The 21865-nt window shown below is 43.5% G+C and overlaps 1 long non-coding RNA gene across 1 annotated transcript; it reads left to right on the top strand.

The window, feature by feature from the left end:
• The first annotated feature begins 19231 nt into the window (after positions 1-19231).
• On the top strand, positions 19232-20667 carry LOC134467505 (uncharacterized). Its single transcript, XR_010038587.1, has 3 exons — positions 19232-19271; positions 20084-20152; positions 20393-20667. It is a non-coding gene; the product is annotated as an uncharacterized LOC134467505 (long non-coding RNA).
• The last annotated feature ends 1198 nt before the right edge of the window (positions 20668-21865 follow it).

Genomic DNA, 21865 nt, shown 5'->3' with positions numbered 1-21865 from the left:
TTATTCTCCACCTCAGGACTCCGAAGGTCTCCTAAAGGGGCGTTCACCCGACATAAAGTGGATACCGGAAAAGAAATAAAATGACGCTTCTTGTTAGATCCACCTTCTTTGAAAGGGGGATCTTCTCCATGGTCCGCCATTTTGAATGTCCAAAAATAGCCATTTTTAGCTGCAAAAATGACTGTACTTGGACCATACTAGAAAATATGTGTTTACTTAGTAAACTTTCATGTAAATATCAAATTTGGAGACAGCCAACCCAGTTTCAACGAGCAGCATAGTTGCAGTACCTTTTTTGACCATTTCCTGCAGTGTCCCTTTAAAGTGAATGAATGAATGAATGAATGAATGAATGAATGAATGAATGAATGAATGAATGAATGAATGAATGAATGAATGTTAATATGGCTCAGTGAGTAAACAAACTAATGATCATATGGATGGATGGATGAGTGAAGGAATAAATTAATGAATGAATATATGAATATGACGGTCAATATCAAGGTCGTTGGCGGCAATATACTGTAAATATTATTCTTTCTCACTTTCATCTCCCCACATGCACACGAAGAGCCCAGGGACTAATTTATGCAGCAGGAAAGAAGAAGACAAAAAGACACAAAAGAGGAAAAAAAGAAAAGTCGTGCAGAACCCCTTCTAGAATTGGAACTCCGCATTAGGAGAGGAGTGGGGGAAAAAAGAAAAGAAATAAAAGTCATTCAGGACGTCTTTGGAGAATGAGTCAGACATCCAGCTGAAAGCTGCCTATCAGTATACCACACACACACACACACACACACACACACACACACACACACACACACACACACAACCACTCACCCATACAGACACACACACACACACACACACACACACACACACACACACACACACACACACAGACACACACACACACACACACACACACAGGCGTTCTATCAGGACACGTCAGCTCGTTCCCCTTCTTCTCTCCTTAGTCGGATTCAGACACATTAATTCTCGTGTTCACACTGTTGAGGAGCAAAGCGACCGTGACGAGGAACGAGGAAGAGACTGGGGTGCTTAGATTATTGGGATTTGGGGGCTCCTGTGCAGAGAGAGCGAGAGAGAGAGAGAGAGAGAGAGAGAGAGAGAGAGAGAGAGATGGATGGAGAAAGCAAAAGAGATAGAGATAGACTGAGACAGAGGGAGAGAGAGAGAGGGGGTGGTGTTAAACAGAGAGATAGACAGAGAGAGGGAGAGGGAGACAGACAAAGTGAGAGAGTAGACAGAGAGAAAAGCTGAGAGAGAGAGAGAGAGAGAGAGAGAGAGAGAAGAAGAAGAAGAAGAGGATGAAGAGATACTGAGAGAGACTTGGACAGAGAGAGAGAGAGAGAGACGGAGAGAGAGAGAGAGAGAGGGATAGATAGAGAGAGCGAGAGAGAGAGGGATAGAGACAGAGACAGAGATAGAGGGAGACAGACAAAGCGAGACAGACAGAGAGAGAGGTTGACAGACAGAAATGATGAGAGGAATAGAGAGAACGAGATGAAGAGAGGGAGGGAAAGGGGATATTCACGTATAGGGAGACTGAGACAGACAGACAAAGAGAGGGAGAGGTAGAGAGACTCAAGACAGACAGAAAGGATGAGAGATGAATAGAGAGAATGATAAATTGAAAGAGAGAGAGAGAGAGAGAGAGAGAGACAGAGAGAGAGAGACAGAGATGAGATGAGTGAAAGGAGAGAAAACAGAGATAGAGAAAGTGTGATAGAAGTAGAGCGAAGCAATGAGATGGACAATGTGTTGTGTCCACATGTATTGTATTCATAACCATGTTCAAGGTCACTCAGGTCACACAAGAAAGAAGAAGAAGAGGGAAGAGAGAAAAGAGAGATGGAGAACGTGAGATGGAGAAAGGATGGGTGCACACACACACACACACACACACACGCACACACACACATACAGACACACACACACACACACACACACAATTCTACAATCTTTCTAGACCCATGTTTTCACAAAGTACATTCAGGGTCACATAGAAACGCAGGCCAGACGCGCTCACGGCAACGTGCAGATCAGAATGCAGACAATCCCAATACAAGGCCAATCCCAGCGGCGGGAGGATCTGTTGTCCCACATCTCAGCATTCATGCCGTGCTGTGTGTGTGTGTGTGAGATTGTGCGAGTGTTTGTGCGAGTTTGAGTGTGTGTGTGTGTGTGTGTGTGTGTTTGTATGTGCGCCAACAGTGGGTCGGTCTGTTGTCTTACATCTCAGCATTCATGCCGTGCTGTGTGTGTGTGTGTGTGTGGTGTGTGTGTGTGAGATTTAGTGCGTGTGTTTGTGCGAGTTTGAGTGTGTGTGTGTGTGTGTGTGTTTGTATGTGCGCCAACAGTGGGTCGGTCTGTTGTCTTACATCTCTGCATTCGTGCCTTGCGTGCGCATGTGTGTGTGTATTTTATTGTTATTTTTTTGCAGAATCCTGTGTGTGTGTATTTTATTGTTATTTTTTTGCAGAATCCTGTGTGTGTCTTTTGGCTTTTTGAGTGATTTGCTGCTTTTCGACTCCAGCACTCCTGCTCATGCCATCTGCCTGGGGCACAGAGCTGGAAATCCCTGGCTGTGTGTGTGTGTGTGTCTGTGTGTGTGTGTGTGTGTGTGTGTGTGTGTGTGTGTGTGTGTGTGTCTGTGTTCATCATTGCAGTCTCTGGATGTGAGTGTAGGAAGTCTGAATGTGTGTGTGTGTGTGTGTGTGTGTGTGTGTGTGTGTGTGTGTGTGTGTGTGCGCACATGCGTGCATGTACGTGTGTGTGTGTGCTTGTATGTGTGTGTGTCTTTGTGGCTATATCCCATGGCTGTGTGTCTGTGCACTTGCGTATCTATTTCAACACATGTGACGGTAGGGGGTTAGCAATAGGGATTTTTTTTCGTGTGATTTTGACTATTTTGCTGAACTTCTCACCCAGACGCACAAACATGACCATCATGTTTTTGCGTATGTATCTCACGCTTGTGCATTCTGCGACACCTTTTGAAGTTAAGTTTACCCGCAATGTCGGCGATTTTCTTTTGCCAGGGCAAATTTCTGTTACTAAATGTGACGAAATGCTCTGCTGTGCCCTGACCAAAACCATCCCTAAACCTAACCTAACCTGTCAATAAAGCAATGTTTCTGCCAAGAACAGCGAAATAAGCAAGGGATTGGCGAATTTGTTACGAAATTATGCCCAGACCAACACCGTGCCTAAACCTAGCCTGCAGAGTTGTAATAAAGAAGAAGTAGAAGTACTCTTGCAAATGTAATTACAACACTGGTAGTGTGCTATTACGAAGTTGAAACCATGTAATACCATACCACTAGTGTTGTACTTCTACTTCTACTTTATACAACTCTGCTAGCCTGTCACAGGGCGTTGTGGAGCACACCTTAACCCTCTGAGGTCTAAGGCTTTTCAGAGGCTTTTAGGCTGCTTGCACCACCCTAACATTTTCAAGTATTTTCATTTCATATATATTTGGGACCTGGAAGGTCTGAGGTTTCTAATGGTGTGACTTATATGTTTCAATGACAAAAACTCACAGAGTTACAGATTTGTTTTTGGAGACATATTGCCCTCTGAAGGGAACTCGGACCTCAGAGGGTTAATTTGCAAAGGCATAGTGCACACATGCAGCTGTCGTTTCAAATCAGCGCGTCATCTTTACGCTCTGTCATGATGCCATGTTACTATTAAAAATGTTCGAGGTAGGAGGCCTGTGTATGCACCCAGATGTTCACAGTGGTGGCAACAAACAGGCGTCAGTAATGGAAAACACCTGCAGGCTTTACACTTGTGCACACAAGCTGCATTTACACACACACACACACACACACACACACACACACACACACCACGTCGGCTCTCTCTCTCTCTCTCTATGTAGCACCTGGACAGGGAGCACTAAGTCTGCACACCTCATCAAACGTGTGTGTGTGTGTGTGTGTATTTTACATACTCCAACCAACGACACGTGTGAGAGATATGAGCAGAGTTGTGAGACAGCATGTCTGCAAGTTAGCATGCGAAGATGGCCTGGGATGTGTGTGTGTGTGTGTGTGTGAGAGAGAGAGAGAGAGAGAGAGAGAGAGAGAGAGAGAGAGAGAGAGAGAGAGAGAGAGAGAGAGAGAGAGAGAGAGAGAGAGAGAGAGAGAGAATGAACAAGTGAACGAGAGAATGAGAACGAGACAGATAGTTAGTATGCTAAGTAGCCCTCGAGCCCTGGGACGCAGCGCTTGCTAAATATTCATCACAGCCGCTTTGCTACCAGCACAGCGGGCAGTCGGCCTGTTTATTATTGATTGATTTATTTCATTTATTTATTTATTCATTTATTGAGTGGCATGCGAGAGAACGGCGAATTCTGTTGCCCCCAAATGAAATAGGCCTGTCAGGCACCACCACCACCACCACCAGCGACGGATCTATCACACACACACACACCACCAGCGACGGGTCTATCACACACGCACACACCTTCCCTCTCTAGGAAGGGGTTTCCAGCTTAGGTGTTTAGTTTAGCCATTTAATCCCTAGTTAGATGTTCTGTTGGACATTGCACATGCCTGGAATAGGCCAAGTGTATGCTGTATTAATTTGAAAGGCTTGTTGCTGAGAGCTGGAACAGATGCAGTTCATGTGGTCTGGAGAAGAGGGAGGGAGAGGGAGGGAGAGAGAGAGAGAGAGAGAGAGAGAGAGAGAGAGAGAAAGAGAAAGAGCGAGAAAGAGCAGGTAGGCGGGTTTGTCCCTGTCTTCACCTTTTCTTTACTGACTCTTTCAAGTACCCAGATACTGTATGTAGGCCTATGTACTATGTACTGTGTGTGTGTGTGTGTGTGTGTGTGTGTGTGTGTGTGCGTGTGTCAACAGGTTTTGTGGGGAACAGTGAAAATTGTCGGCATGGACTAATAATTTCATTATACTGCACCCCTGGCGTACCTTGGTCTCTCCACCACACATTTATCCAAACACACACACACACACACCTGAAAATAGAGCCCTGGTTAAAGGTGAATATATTGTGACACCATTCAGCGTGCTGCCTACCCAGCAGGCAATTCAGTGTCCCGAGACTGGGGAAGTGTGTGTGTGCGCGCGTGCGTGCGTGTAGTGCATGTGTATGAGGGTGTATGTGTTTGTGTGTATGAATGTTTAATGCCTAGCAGACCAAATTGATTCTGCAGTATGGAGCTGAGGAGAATAATTCCCAAAACAGCATTACTATATACAGGGCCGGTTATAAGCATAGGCCGACTAGGCGGTCGCCTAGAGCGCAATGTGAAGAAGGAGCGCCGAAATGGCGCTCTCCGATGCCTAATTTTGCGATATGGAGGTTTTTTTATGAAGTCGCAATCAACAAAGCGTGGCGAAAGCGCTCCTCACGGCAAAGCGCCCCTCAGCCAATAGTAATATCGCTTTCAACTGTCTCTGGGAAGTCTGTGAACCAATAAACAGACACTCCTGAGAAAGGGGGCGGGACGAGTGACAGCCTTCGATCTATTTTGAATTTGGAGACTCATTCGAGAGACAGAGGGCAAGCACGAACAGCAATGCTGCTCTGCTGGGTGGAGAATTGTTATGTTCTCATTAAACCAGTCATTGCATGATGCAGGAGTTGCAGAGGGTGTTTTGGAAGTATGTGGTTTAATCAGCAACCGTTTGTGGTAATGTAAAGCCTAATAGTTATGAGGCTACTGTTTGGAATTAGAGGGAAAAAAGAGCTTTGCTTTTGATCTGAGAAATCGCTAGTTAGCATGCTAACATTAGCCAAGTATGCCAAGCAATGAAATCCAGTAAAGTAGCTGTTAGTAGCCTACTCACTAACACCCACCTGACATCATAATACTTGCTTAGGTTGACCAGCAATGTAAAGTAAGACTGGTGCCATGTTTAAAACAAGTTTAGCTGCCATATCTCCTTCCATCCACTTGAATGAATTACTTGCTTGTTGTAAGCTTAAAAAAAAAAAACATTGTTTCCATAGGCCTACCAGAATGACATATAGGCCTACATTAATCATGTAAGAGAACCATGCACAGCATGTTTTCATGCTGAGTGATGTAGTATTGCAGACAAGTGAGGCTATTTGAGGCGCCTGAACTCAAACTCGCCTAGGGCGCCAAATAAGCCAGAACCGGCCCTGACTATAGATAGATTTCATGTTTACTAACAGCGCGCCTGCGCACGGCGACAAGGGGCAGAAAGGCTTCTACGGCCATAGAAGAACAGTATACAGCTCTGTTAAAATCTACGTGTGTTACTTTTCGTTATTTTGCTAGTTGCTCTTTTTAAAATAAAAAACGGCCGGTACACACTCTCCCGACCCATCCCCAATCGTAATTTTGCCACCTACAGCCTTTCCTAGGTCTAGGTTTCATGATAAAAAGGCAGGATATTTACAGTGCTAATAGCATTACATCTGAAGGCTGCCATTGGGCTGACACTGATGTTGGTAAAAACGTGCTTGATCAAAGGTGACAACGTTTCTTCTCCGATGTTTTTGTACACTACATTGAGGAAAAGGGGGGAGTGAGCGAGAGGGCAAAGGATCTTGCTTGGATGTAAAACGATCATTCATGTGCCATAACAACTTGGTGCTTACAACTGCAGGCAGTGTGCTGTTTGTGCTTGGTGCAGACTTGACGAGATGTAAACATCTGTTTGTGCAAGTTTTGCCAGATAGTGGTTCATAGAATATATGTTCATACACTTGATTTAGCGGCATTTCAACGGAAAGGCGACCGTACCAAATAAATAACCTGGTGAATTTGAACATCTAATAACTAATAGCTACACGTTAGCTAGCTAGCTAGCAGCGAACGTTAGCGTGTTAGCTGGACAACTAACCACTACCTCCAAGTCAGACATGAGTCTCCCATCTTACATAAAATGTAAATTTAAGTTGAAAGGGGGGTATTGTTGAATATATGACCTGACATATAAACCATTTGAAACAGTACAGCTTGCTAGCAATGCAACCTACCGAATCTCAATAAGCGTTGCTAGCTAGCTAGCGCGCTACATTACCTGGACAAAATCAGCCCATTTCTGATGTTGCATTGCTACTAGATCTCAAGACTCTACTTGTAGATTAATCTACATTTTGTATTTCAATTGTAAGGAGATGAAAAACGGACAACAGATCTATAATAACTTAAACATCTGTGTCATAACATTGCAATCGTTTATGCTAGCTTTCGCTAGCTAGCACCACCACTAGTGTGTGAGCTTGCTAAAGCAAGTTACCAGTTTTAAAACAACTAGGATCAAATTACAGTTGGAAGTTGGTAATTTGGTTATTAACAATATGAATGCCCTCTCCAGTGTATAATCAATATCATTAAGACAGTGCTAAAGTCTGTTACAATAACAATACATCAAAATGCTATGGTGCAACAACCTGCTTTACCACAAAAAAACCTTTAAACTCATTAAAACCTACATTTCCTAAAAAAACGGATGCCCTGTGCAAGGTATACAAATCATCCCGATCACATAACTAACTCTGCAAGTACAGTTGAAAATAGATCAGCATCTTAAAATCCCACTTTCTTAGACAAGTTATCCACAGCGTCGATAGAACACAATATTTAACTGAGCGGCTTTCTGCCCCTCGCATGCGCAGTTGTTACCTTTTGTTACCGTGTGACGTTGCCTGGAAATCTATCTATATAGCCTCTCTTTCAGTCACCCACACTTAAAGGTTCACTGTGTAGGTATTGCAACTATGCTGCTCATTGAAACTGTCCTGCCTACTGTGAAATTTGATCTTTTCTTGAATATTTACTAAATAATGAACTAATATTTACATTTATATTTTTGCAGCAAAAAATGTTCCTTTCTGTAAATTCAAAAATGCAGACAATGGAGAAGATCCCCCTTGTCATCTATGAAAATTGCAATTTTCCCAGTCATATTGCCTACTTATGTGTAGAATTTGATGGTGGTGGTAAGTAGGCCTACTCATGAAAAAGGTAACATTAGTGAATGGGCAGCATGAATTCTGGAAATGAACTACTAAAAATATTACACAGTGCACCTTTAAGGCATTGGTGTGACACATTGGTGTGACACATTGTGAATTACTTCATAGTCACATACAGAATAAACAAAAGGTGCTCAAAAGTTGCTCAATCATTTTAATGCCGATCCTTCTTGTACATTATATGCACAGACTGATTTGCATGAATTTCACCATAAATGTTCCTTGTATGCATTGGAATAAAACAAACCAGATACTGTTCTCTCCGTTTGTTTGTTTCCCTCCCTCCCTTTCCCTTTTTTATGATGCATCTCATCAATATTGTGGCATATGGAATGAGAAAGCTATTCAACTTCTGAGAACACACAGCCACAGATGCGCGTGCACGCACGCACACACACACACACACACACAGAGTGAGGTAACAACCTCAGTCTGAACATGATGAAGAGGTTAACATAGCAAATGCAAATCAATTTTTGATGGATGTGAAGGTGTGGATATGTGTCTGTCAGATGGGTAATGAATGAAAATGAGGTCTGCAGGCTTTTCCATTAGATGATTTACCTCTTCATAGGGGTGCAAATTATCGATTAATTCATTAATCATTAGTTGATAATCTTATCGATCGACTTTCGATTAATTGATAAGCGGCGTTTTTCACCTGAGTTTCAGTGCTTCAATAGGACCTTTAAAAATATCAGCTTAATAGTTGAGTTATTACATTACATTATGATAATTATATTTTATATTATACATTCCTCAAGTAATTATGCATTAGGAAAAGAAAGCAGACATGTTTTAAGGCATCACATTCTTTAATTAAAAAAAAGAAACAAATTATAAACTGGCTCAATAATCCTCAACATTTTTCTGCCTCAAGGTTACAGCAAAATAGAATGAAACATTCACAGGGTCCACTCCCTGATATTAGGCCTCCAGGGCCTCAAACCAGAACAATCAAATAAAGAAGTGATCAATATCACCCTTTCCTATCTGAAATGTGGCTATACAGTTCATATCACAACTTGACCTAGGCCTAGGTTCTATTATCCACAACATTTTTCTGCCTCAAGGTTACAGCAAAATAAAATTGAACGTTCACAGGGTCCCTGAACACAGCATAAAACATTACAGGGCCTCACACCAGAACAATCAAATAAAGGTGTGATCAATATCACCCTTTCCTATCTGAAATGTGGCTATAGGCCTACAGCTCATATCACAACTTGACCTAGGCCTAGGTTCTATATATTTTTGTTCAAGAAAATTAGCATGTTAACATGCTCAGGGGTAAGGCGTGTGCGCAGCCTATTTACAGTGAGGCCAGCTGCTGAAAATACGCGCTCAGAAGGGACTGATGTGCCTCGCGTACACAAATACCGTTTTGCTAGTGTTGCCAGCGTCGGAAACCTCCCTTCATTCACTTTCCACCAGCATGTGGGGTTCGACTCAAGAGGGGCAGGAGGGTCCTTTAAGTACATATCCACTTCACTCTCCACGTCACCTTTGCGGGCATCGGAGTAGGTTTCACCCAGGAGTAAACTCATAGCAGATGTAGGCTTAGCCCCATGTCGCCGAGGCCCTGCTGTCTGGACAGTGTCATCTCCAGTGGTGGCGGCACCTGTTGCTGTGACGCTGTCGCGTTCAGCTGTAGCCATCTGAAGCACTGTGGAATGAGCTGACCTCCTGGTAGCTGGAGGTAGAAATCCCAGGGGCCTCATTTATCATCAGTTCGTAGAATGTCTTCTAAATTGTCTCTTACGAGTGAAATTTAGAATGTTCGCAAGTACAGAAAAATCCAGATTTATCAAACGTGCATTGGCTGCTCCTACGCACACGTCTGCATGATAAATCCCACACCTTCCAAATCACTGTGCACGCGCGCATTCGGGGTAATTTGCATCCCGGAACGCCTCCAAATAACCATATATGGTATTAAAATATATTCAAATGCCATGTTAATTCGAAGGCGCAACCCTGTTTGGACACACATGAACACAGGTGGACACACGCGCCAGTCGAAGCGCTGGCGGGAAGTGCGGAGATAGAAACATTTCCGCGGCAGAAGTGAAGGTGCGTTCGACAGGAGGAGGACAGTGTTTCAAAATAAGTAAAAGAAGGAGACACAAATGGACGAAAACATTGTAAAATAGGACACTGTCATACTCCATTGTCATTCAAAGCAAAGTGTTCCTTGCACGGTCAATATTATTTGCAATTTCGTGTTTCTTCCACTCGCACGCATGGTCTGAGGTGTGCGTAGATTTAGGCACATTTCTACGTTCAAGTACATGTTCATAAATCCCACACTTTGCTCAGGAATGACCGCATGCACGCTTTACGCACAGATCTGTGCCTAATAACACTTGATAAATGAAGCCCCAGGTGTTTGAGACGAGGGTCAAGCATAGTTGCGACCATAGGGGTGAATGAGTCGAGGTCATCATACTTAATCTGTTGAAAATAGAAAGAATATGCATACAATTGGGCCTATTAAAAACGATACAATTTAATGACAATTACATTAGGACCTATTGTTTGTAATTATTTTTTGTAATCATCATTATTATTGGATATAGGTCGTTTAATGGCTGTATAGCCTACCTTCATGCGCTCGCCCAGCGAATCTCGCACTTTTTCCTTGAAGTCTGCGACTTTGTGGCTGTCCTCGTCTGAAGCGCCGAGGTGCTTGTTGATTAGACTGAACGTGATGGGGTACGTGTTCGAGATTGACACCTCCGACTCGGCAGACATCACCGTTGTTGCACACTTCAAAGTTCCCAACACGGGTGCAATATCTTCCATTAGCTAACAGTAGTCGTCTCTCAACTCCAGCGTCCTCGCATCTGCCAGTTTTGTCACGGAACGGTCTGATAGCACCGCTGACACAGCCCATCGCTGTTCGACTAGGCGGTCAAACATGTCGCAGACTGAATTCCACCTAGTTTTACATGATTGAATGAGGCGATGCGGAGGGAGTGACATTTGCTCTTGTTTTTCTTCCAGAGCTTTGGTTGCGATTGTGCTGTGGTGGAAATGCTTTACCAACCTTCCTGCTGCCACTATAGCTCTGCTGATCCCAGCGGCAGCGAAACCATCATTGACAGCGAGGTTTAGTGTGTGTGCGTAACACGCCACTGATTTCCAGCTGACTCTTGTGGGATTGTTTGTTAAGACTATGTTCCTAGCATTGTCGTGCACACACGCCGTAACACGACCGTCAAGTCCCCACGTCTCCACAATGTCATTAAGCTTTTCTGCTATGTTGTCGGCGGTGTGTCCCTCAGACATGCTCGTCGTAATCAGGACTGCAGATTTCAGCTCCCATTTTGCATTGAAGTAGTGGCACGTAACTGTAATGTAACTTTCCGTTGTTAGAGCCGTCCAACAGTCAGTTGTCAAGGCTACCCCTGTAGCAGTAGCAAGCTTTGTTTTTAGCTCACTTTTCTTTTTTTCGAAGCGAGCTTCGACGCGAGATGTTACTGATGGCCTCGAAGGGATGTTGTAACCTGGCTCTATGAACGCAATGAGATCTTGAAATCCCGCACCGTCCACTGTGTTGGTTGGCATCAAATCTCTCTCGATCATGCTGCAAATCTTCTCTGTAATGCCCTCCGCCCTTCTCTCATCACACACTCGCCTTCCCAGTGTAGCTGTGATTCTAGGTTGAGCAGGTGAACTGGCGCCATGCAGGAGAGCAGCATGCGTGGTGTTCAAATGATAACTCAGTGAGCTGGTGGAGCTGTTAGGGGTCTTACACACCAAGGCGGTAAAGCGTCGCAGAACGGCCGCGTTTTTTACCGGCGTCTGTGAAAATACATTGAAACCTATCTGTCCTTACACACCAAGGCGGTAAAGCGTCGCGGAACAGCCGCGTTTTTTACCGGCGTCTGTGAAAATACATTGAAACCTATCTGTCCTTACACACCGAGGCGGTAAAGCGTTGCAGGACGGCCACGTTTTTTACCGGCGTCGGTGAAAATACATTGAAACCTTATCTGTCCTTACACACCAACCGGCGGTAGTCGGGCGTCAGCGGCGCGGGAGCCGGCTCCGCGCCGCGCTGCATTTGGAAAATAGAACTCAAACGTATTTTTCACGCCGGCGACCGGCGGTGTCTCATTCAAATGAATGGCAAAGTAGCACGCTAGCTTTAGCTGTGGGGAGGGTTTTGAACAGGACTGGCCGCGCACGCCGACGCTGTCAGTGTGCAAGGCTGAGAAAAGCACGGCGGCCAAAACTAAGCAGAAAGACCGCGTCCGTCCTGCGACCGTTCCGTTCCGCCTTGGTATGTTTTGGCCCTTATACTTCAACACCGCACTGCACAGAGAACATTTAACTTCTTTGCCTCCATTTACTATGTTGAAGTGGTCCCATACCGCACTTCTTTTCGCCCGCTTCATTTTTGTTATCAACAACGGTCTCGCGAGGCGTGTAATGTTCTCCTTCTCGCTCTGTTCAAGTTACTTCAGTAGAGCGCTAGCGCCCTCTAGCGATTAATCGTGATTAATGCATTTTGATCGAGCAATCTCTTGCTCGACAATTAATCGAATGTCGATTAATCATTTGCATCCCTACCTCTTCACTTAACCTGGTTTACTCCTGAACCAGCTTTGTAGTATAGGCCCCAGATGGACATGAGAATTGTAAATCTATGCTTCAGATGCGCATGAGAATTTTAAAGCTGTGTTCACACAATGCTGTGTAATGATGTGTTCTCACAAGTGGGGTCTGTTCTGCATTCATTATGGAAAGAAAAACAAAAGTTTTGTGTTGGTATTCTATTCTACACTTCTTAATGAGACACACTGTTTCGCCCAGAGAGGGAAAACAAAAGGGTACACAGGAGAAAAAGTTGCAGAAAAAAGTTGCAGGATGTGGGGAGAGAGACAGACAGACAGATAGACAGACATACAGAAAATAATAAAGCAAGAGAAAGACAGAGAGAGAGAGACAATGAATAACAAAGAAAAAGACAGAGAGAGCGAGAGAATGAATAACAAAGAAAGTGAGAGAGAGAGAGAGAGAGAGAGAGAGAGAGAGAGAGAGAGAGAAAGAAGAGAAAGAGAGGGGGGAATAAAAAACAAAGAAAGAGAAAGAGATTCTTCCTCATGTTCTTCTAAACAGCACCCCCTGGTTTCAGGGCAGTCAGATCTAATCATGGCCTTGATACTCCCACTACACCAGCAGGACACACACAGGCCAGTCAGTTCACACACACACACACACACACACGTGCGCAAACACACACACATACACACACACAGAGGCCTGTGCGTTCTTGCATGCATGATGTCTTGGGCCGCCTGTATCTCCCAAATCAAACACTGAGGCCAGATGAATGATGCACACCAGCACTTAGCTTTGTGAAGTTAGAAACTCTGCTCGCTCTCTCTCTCTTACACACACACACACGCTCGCTCGCACACACTCATATTCTCTCTCTCTCTCTCTATCTATCACACACGCGCACACGCAGGCAAGTACGCACACACGCACACACAAACTGTGTGAAGTGCTAATACATGTTGTGGAGGTGGCAGGAGAAGAAAGTAGGTCTCCTGCTGAAGTTTTTCAAAAAAAGTACATTTAATTTGCTTGCAAACTTTTTTGTGATAAATAGATGGGCGGACAAAAGAGGCAGGCAAGAAGGCAGGCCAGCAGGCAGGCGGGCAAACAGGCGGTACTTTTTGATTTAAAATGTACACGTGATTGATCATGTATTGAAACCACAAGAAAGGTCCCTCCGTAGGTTGTCGAAACTGTGACTATGTGAAAAACGAACTTGTCTGTGTTTAAAAGTCACCATTGCCTTGCAATCTTGTCCGGGTGGTACTGCAGCTATTTGACGATTACAGACTTGCAGCCCAAAGGTTGCCGGTTCGACTCCCGACCCGCCAGGTATAGGTGGAGGGAGTAATTTATTCTGCCCTACAAAGCAAAAAGGCAGTAACTGCATTGCTGTTTAAAATGAGTTACTATGACTTTAATGCCATATATATCAAAGTCTAAAGTTAAATAAAATGATTGATCTGCAAAAATGGTGGTAATATAAAGTGACAAAACTGTCACATGTCAATAATCTTCCAAAAATCACTTTTACTGGATAGCACGCAGTATCATTTTTAAGTCAACTGACTCTCTGAGCTCTGCGCAGTTACTGCCTTTTTGCTCTTTAGGGCAGCAGTGCTCTCCCTCATCCTCCTCCATGACCGAGGTAGCTGGAGCATGGAACCATCCTGCCGCACTGCTCCCTTTCAGGCGCCATTGGGGGCAGCCCCCATGCACAGGTGAGGCATAAATGCAATGTGCACTTGTGTGCTGTAGAGTGCTGTACAATGACATTGGGAGTTTCCCCTTTTTTAAAACAAACTTTCAGTGTTCATATGTAGCAGATATGTACTGTGTATATTGCTTGTGGGTCAAAGACGTGCAAAATGGCATTGTCATTCAGTGTAACGGATACCTTCTGCTGACTGTAACGGTAAAAAAAACATGATTTTTAAATTGCTTCAAGTGAATGGATGACAGCCGAGGCTTTCATGAATTCACTGGAAAAAAAATAAATAAAAAGTCATGTTTTTTACAGTTACAGTCAGCAGAAGGTATCCGTGACACTGAATGACAATGCCATTTTGCACATCTTTGACCCTTGTGTATAAAAATAAATGATGTAAATGCAATGTAGCTGAAGATATCGGTCCACAAGCAAAAACTTAAATTGTGGCCCGCTCTCGGGTAGATTTCGGCTTGAGAGAGAGAGATCAGACGCTGCAGAAGCAATTTGAGAGGGAATATTTATGCACCAGGTTTCCCTTAATACCAATTTCTAAAGATGGACAGAATCTAATTTCTGAAGATGGACAGAATTTCACTCTTGAATCACTAAAGCTGGGCTTACACTGTGCGACTTTTGCCCCGATTTGGCACTCGCACGACTTTTTGAGAGTCGGGCCGATTTCTTGCTCAATCGCAGGTCAATCGTGAGTCTCGCATCGTGCAGTGTACATGGGGTAACGACAAGCGATTTTGCCTCACGACCGTGCAATCGCAGGGTCGCAGGAAAATCAAAACGGTTTGAAATTCTGGTCGTGGCTCGTGCGTAAATTGCACAGTTAAAGCAGTGCTACGACCCGATTTGACACTTCACATGCACAAAATTAATAGGGCCCTGCGAGGAGTCCGCTCATTTTTCCGACGCACCATTGGTCCGATGCGTCAATGTTCCGAACATTTCCCATTGATCCTACAGCACTTAGGTGCTGTTTCCACGTAGCAGGATATTTTTTTAGCAGGGTATTTTTTTCTCCTGCTACGTGGAAACGCAACATGTGGATAAAAAAAATCCTCCATTGTAACAAATGCGTTTCAGACCCCTAAACAGGATATTTTTTTCTCCTGCTATTTTTTTCTCCTGCACCTGGATTTTTAAATATCTGCTACGTGGAAACGGAAGGCCAAAACCAATGCAAAACCAATACAAGCAGGAGAAAAAAATATCCACATATAAAAATATCCAGCTACGTGGAAACGGCACCTTAGTCTCAGACAATATAACTTTTTACCAACAAAATGAAACCCTTTGTCCCGACAGTTCAATGTTCCGACCAAAAGCTGCTTTAGATCACAGTCATCTCTGAAGCCTGCGCAGTGGTCATGCAGCTGTCTGTGACGGGTTAGGTTTAGGTAAAGTTTTGGTCAAGGCACAAATTTAAAACTCAGAAACATTGCAATAGCCTACTGACAGGTTAGGGTTAGGAATGGTTTTGGGTAGGGCACAATTGTAAAACTTGGCAACATTGCATTAATGACAGGTTATGTTTAGGGGTGGTTTTGGTAAGGGCACAGCAAGACCGACTCAGACGGCATCTATGTGCTCGTCGCAGCGCATGCAGCTGAAGTCTAGAACACTTGGCACCGGGAAAAGCAGGACATACGACCCCATGATGACCAACCCCAAACAGCCATTGGTCGGAACATTGAGCTGTCGGAGCAAAGGGTTCCATTTAATTATTTCGAGTTAGTGGGCTGTAGGATTAATGGGAAATTTTCGGAATATTGACGAATCGGACCAAAGGGGTGTCGGAAAAATGACATGCTACCGCCGTGCGATTCGCTGTTGAGTGCGACTTCATCTCCACCTCAGGTGCGCATGTTCCCTCCTCTGCAGACCGGGGAAACATGCCTGTCGTGTCGTACGGTGGAAGCATTTCGCTCGCATCCGACTGTCGGCTCATGTAGTGTGAGGATGTGAGTCGTGAGCTGTGAACTTTTAAATAGTGAAATTCCATCGTGCAGTGTGAGCAGAAGATAAAGACCCACGAGTGAAAATATCGCACAGTGTATGCCCGGCTTAAGGCTACACAATTAAATTCATATCTTATTCAGCAAACCTGGAAAGCATCAGTGTTGAGCTGATCGATAGCTGTGATTATATGTGGTCTATGGAGTAGCAGATTGAGGGATGATGCTTATGATTTATGCAGCTTGTAGACATGGTGTGTGTGTGTGAGGGAAAGAGCTTACTTACTTACTCTTGCGTGCCCGTACGCACCTGTGTGTGAGGCAGACAGCCAGACAGGTACACTGAGTGCAGCAGGGTGGATCCTGTAGGAACAGGCTGAATTTAATCACATGGCTGACTACAGCATTAATTACCTCACAGACTCATATCAGAGGGCTTGCAGCATTTCTACGTAGTAATTTGCAAAGAAAGCAGAGAAATGGGGGAAATGTTTTAAAAGCTAACGGGGAAATCCTTTTTAACCACATAAATCATATTTTTTTTCTAAATTAGAAAACTAGAAACCCCTAGCACACCTTTTGTGTGATTATGGTAACCCTGTGATAAAAAAAACATAGATATAGACATAGATGATCATAAAAAAACTTGATGAAAAGCCAAACCTGAGCCAGCTAATAAGGCCAGATACACACGAGTGTGGTGAGGTAGCAGCGAGAAGACGGAGGTCTTCCCCAGCCGGGGTCAGCCCTATGTTCCCATGGCCCATGGGTCCCACGGCTTATTCCTGCTGCTCCATTTTCCCACATTTTAAAGAAATTATTCAAATATAGGCCCTATGCTATACAACTCCATGTTCCCACATTTTCAAGTAAACTAAGAGAACATTCCTTTGGGAATACATTTTAATTAATTATTAATTAATTATTATTATTATTACTTATTATAAATGTTGGGACATAGAGCAGCAGGAGTGTGCTGTGGGACCAATGGGCCTAAACAATAATGTTAAAAATCTTAGTGATGTGGGACCAATGGGCTGTGGGAACATAGACACGCTCCCCTTTCAGCCGAGTATCAGGCGCAGGGTTTGACACTAACGGGCGCCAGGGTGCCAAATGCGTAGGCCTGGGTATTGATTGACAATTTTCGGTTCCGGTTCCATTTCCGGTTCCTTTGTTTCGGTTCCGGTATCAGAACGGTTCCATTTTCGGTTCCTAGAAACCCTGAATTAAACCTGCAGTTACCCAAAGTGGCCAGTAGATGGCGTAACGGGTCTGTAAATCATGAGTTTCCCTGCCTGCCACAAGGCGACGCTCATCGTGACTTAAGCAATGGTGATTAAAGGCATTTAATTCTATAGCCTACAGCATTCATAATTAATTGCATGCTGCAAGTTGTCCTCTCGGCATGGCTTGGCAAGTGTAATAAACGGTTTTGATACTGATAAATGTACTCATGTCTGATTAAAATTGTTCTGCTGTACGGTGCAACTTCACTTCTGGTACCAATTATGTCAAGCGTGCCTGACATGATTTTTTAATGTAGCCTACGCTACCCAGTCTGTCGACAGCTGGGGCTTTTCTACTAGGTTCTGCAGAACTGTTCTAACTCAACTAGGCTTCATAAATATCCATGAAACTTGACGGGGACTCGATGGTGCTATCTCGCACGCATTTCCATACAGGGACTAGAACTGGGCCGTATGATCAGCTGCTGCAAGTAGCCGCGACAACACTGCTTTCACGCCATGGTGAATCTAAGCTAAAGAGTCCTAATCTAAACGATATATAGGCCTAAATATATATATAACCAGCGATCTCCTTCTCCTACAGACATGTGTTAGGGCTTGTTCGAAAGCTGCGAATCTTAGCTTTTTACAGTTTTTTACAGCACGTTTTTATGTTATTTCATTCAAAAGTTATTGAACTGTAAGCGGCCGCTGTTGCAAGTGAAAAAATAGCGCTTTCCAACCATTTTTTTTATCTCGTCATTTTTTTCCTAACAGCCAGCGATCTCCTTAACCTAGACCTACAGACATCCCAGATAGCAGATATTTTGGCTTTGTTTTGGCAGATATCTGCAATTTATGGCTTCCTTTTGGCAAGCCATAAGCTTTTGGCAAAATTTTGGCATGGTTATGGTTGACCTGGGCGCTAGTGAATTGGGGCGTTCCTCTGGAAAGCAAAAAAACCAAAGATTTGGCTAAAATATGGGTTGTTTATGGCTTCCCACAACACATTAAAACGCGCGGACTGTGAATGAATGAGTTACGGAAAGGTTATGGCATGTGTCAGGTTAATCTGAACCTCGGGTGGAGAGCAGGACAGCAACGTTCCACATTGGTGCGCTTACAGCAATCCAAAAGACTGCCAAAATCAACGGTCAAGAGAAACTCGTGCGTGCCTCACTTCAGTTTCCCCAGCGCCAGTGTGTGTCAGACTTCAGTTTAGGCAGGTAAGTGCAGTTGACACGTTTTTATATTAAATACAACCGCCGATGACTTAAGAGGCATTTTGTGTTATCGGTTTTCATGTTGATTTCATAGGTCTGTGACCGTCGGTTTCGTGCGCTGAAACTTCGATACCCTTTTAACAGGAGCTAAAACACAAACGTCTGTGACACACAACTGTGACATTTAATCTTAGTTGCTACCCTCATACTCAGTAACGGTTGATTAAGTGTTGTTCTGTGGTTGAAATTCACTTTCAGATATCAATGCCAAGGGAATTTCAATCAAAGAACAACAACACTAGCAATCCCAGCTAACTGGCCAACGACAGCTAGCAAAAGCCGGGAGCTAACTCAGGCATGGAGCATCTTCTACCTATTGGCACAAAGCAGAGCACTATCTAGCAATATCTGTCTGTCACGGAAAGTGTCGGACTCACTGTAATTCTAGCCTACTACTGAAGCAATCGAGTGAATCTGCTTTTTTCTACATTGCCTTCAGCAGCAGCACATCTGAAAAGACAGTCACCCGGTGGAGGAACTTGTTTTTTGACAGGCATACTACAGGTTGGTTCCACAATTTATTAACCTCTCTCTCTGGTCTAATCTTCGTTCGTTGTGAAAGTCCTTGCTTTTAATGTAACTGCTTTTAAGTATACGTCTGTATTGGGTAATGCAATGGTCGGTTTGTGTTTAAGCGCATCATTTAACATGATCAGTTGTTAAGGCAGTGTGTTGTTCAGCTATCAACAATAGGGGGTAAACCGTATACAGAAATGTGGCCCATGTAGGCCTATGTAATCTTGCTCAAACATTTGTAATACCTCAACACAGAGAGTAGCTTACTAGAGGTGTCAAAGGTAAAAGTAGAAGTGAATTCATGGTGAAATGTAAACAAACGCCTGCCCCCAGACCAGGATCTCGGAAAAGACTGAATAAGGGGAAAAAACACCTCAGATAGGCCTACTGACAAGTCCAGGGTAGTGGGAGCATTACTAATTGGCAGAAAGCTTTAACAATGGCACATGATATAACATAGTGACTAGTCTGTTTCACCAGTTATTCTACTGTAGGCACACCCAATGAGATAGATAGCCTACTGCTTTGTTGTTATTGAAAAACCTAAAAGCTAGGTTAAAAAAAAACCTCCAATTTGACCAGTACTCTGATCTTAGAATCAGTGGGCTACTATATACTCAAGTGCAAGTTATATGTTTTGGCAGGGTTTTGTTTGATTGAGTATTGTTTTTTTTCCTATTCTTTTTCTCCCTTTTACTTTTGACAATTCCGTAGATGGTTGTACAATCTACTGTAGCCTACTACTCATGTCATTTATTAAATGTAAAAAATATGAAATAACATCTACATTCTCTTTTCAGATGCTGTGCTGCGAACGGACACTGCAGTCACCTGTGGGAGGGGTCAATCAAATCGGATCTCAAAAACAGGTACCAAATTTTAAAAACACCCCTCCCCCCTCTCCCGTCTATTACTCTATTAATCAAGTGCATTTGTGCCGCCACTTGGCCAGGACACCCTTGTTAAAAGAGATTTTTAATCTCAACAGGTTTATTTTCCTGGTTAAATAAAGGTTAAATAAAATAAGAAAAAAAATGTAATGCCACTGTTTTCAAAGTTACTTTTGCATGTAGTAATTCAATTTGGTTTATCTTTTTATTCTTTCCTAGATGTCGCGAATCTGATCTGATCTACCTACCTCTATGTGGCAATAGAGTACCTGCTTTTACTGGCCAGGGGACCAAGATGAAAACAAGAGGCCTGTACCCAGACATCCAAGTACCTATCAAGTCACCCAGTCCTCCACCACCTGCCGTGCAGCTATACCCATCCATCAAATCCAGCCACTTGCCCACCCTAACCAGTCACAGCATTTGGAGGCAATAAAGTATAATGAAATGTATTTAATTGTCTTGGGTTTTTTTTCTAGATGCATAAATATTCCAGTTTCATTGTTGAAAATCACGCATTTATTAAATGTGCGATTTTCAACAATAAAACAGGAATATTTAGTGATCCCAAATGTAGCCATAATGGGGCCAAATGTCACTTATTTGTCTTATAAGTTTCTCTGTATACCGGTACTTACATTTTAAGTATAGCCTACAGGGAAACTTATAAGACAAATAAGTGACATTTGGCCCCATTATGGCTACATTTGGGATCAATTATGGGTACATTATGGCAGTATTTAGGGTCATTTATGGCTGTTCTGGGAGAGTTATGGGTACATTATGGCTGAATTATGGGCACATTATGGCAGTATTTAGGCTCATTTATGGCAGTTCTGGGACAGTTATGGGTACTTTATGGCTGCATCTTGGCTGAAGGGTGGGGTCTGGAATTCCTTTTGGGGCCTTTAAGGCTGTACGTGGAAATCCCAAATAGCCTAGGTTTTGGGTGAACTTTGATCAATTTATGGCTGGGTTTGGTTGGTTTTGGCATGCCAAATTTGGGCCACTTTTGGCCCGGGGACTCAAACCGAAGCCAGCCAAAAGGCCAAGACACGATTTGGCCCAAAACTCTGCCAAAAACATTTTGCTACCTGGGATGTGTTAGGGCTTGTTGAGAATCTTAGCTTTGTACAGTTTTTTACGGCACGTTTTATGTTCTTTCATTCAAAAGTTATTGAACTGTAAGCGGCCGCTGTTGCAAGTGAAAAAATAGCGCTTTCCAACCATTTTTTTTATCTCGTCATTTTTTTCCTAACAGCCAGCGATCTCCTTAACCTAGACCTACAGACATGTGTTAGGGCTTGTTCGAAAGCTGAGATTCTTAGCTTTTTACAGTTTTTTACGGCACGTTTTTATGTTCTTTCATTCAAAAGTTATTGAACTGTAAGCGGCCGCTGTTGCAAGTGAAAAAATAGCGCTTTCCAACCATTTTTTTTATCTCGTCATTTTTTTCCTAACAGCCAGCGATCTCCTTAACCTAGACCTACAGACATGTGTTAGGGCTTGTTCGAAAGCTGAGATTCTTAGCTTTTTACAGTTTTATACGGGACGTTTTTATGTTCTTTCATTCAAAAGTTATTGAACCTTAAGCGGCCGGTACTTCAAGTAAAATGGCGTTATTCTCCAGCCGGATAGAGAGGAAATCTTTTTTTGTCGCTGTGTTCTTTGTTCCCTCGAATTAAACCGACG

The sequence above is a fragment of the Engraulis encrasicolus genome, chromosome 17 (assembly GCF_034702125.1).
Source record: "Engraulis encrasicolus isolate BLACKSEA-1 chromosome 17, IST_EnEncr_1.0, whole genome shotgun sequence".
NCBI lineage: Eukaryota > Metazoa > Chordata > Actinopteri > Clupeiformes > Engraulidae > Engraulis > Engraulis encrasicolus.
Note: the sequence above shows the minus strand (reverse complement) of the source record. Positions and strands in the feature narration are given on the sequence as shown.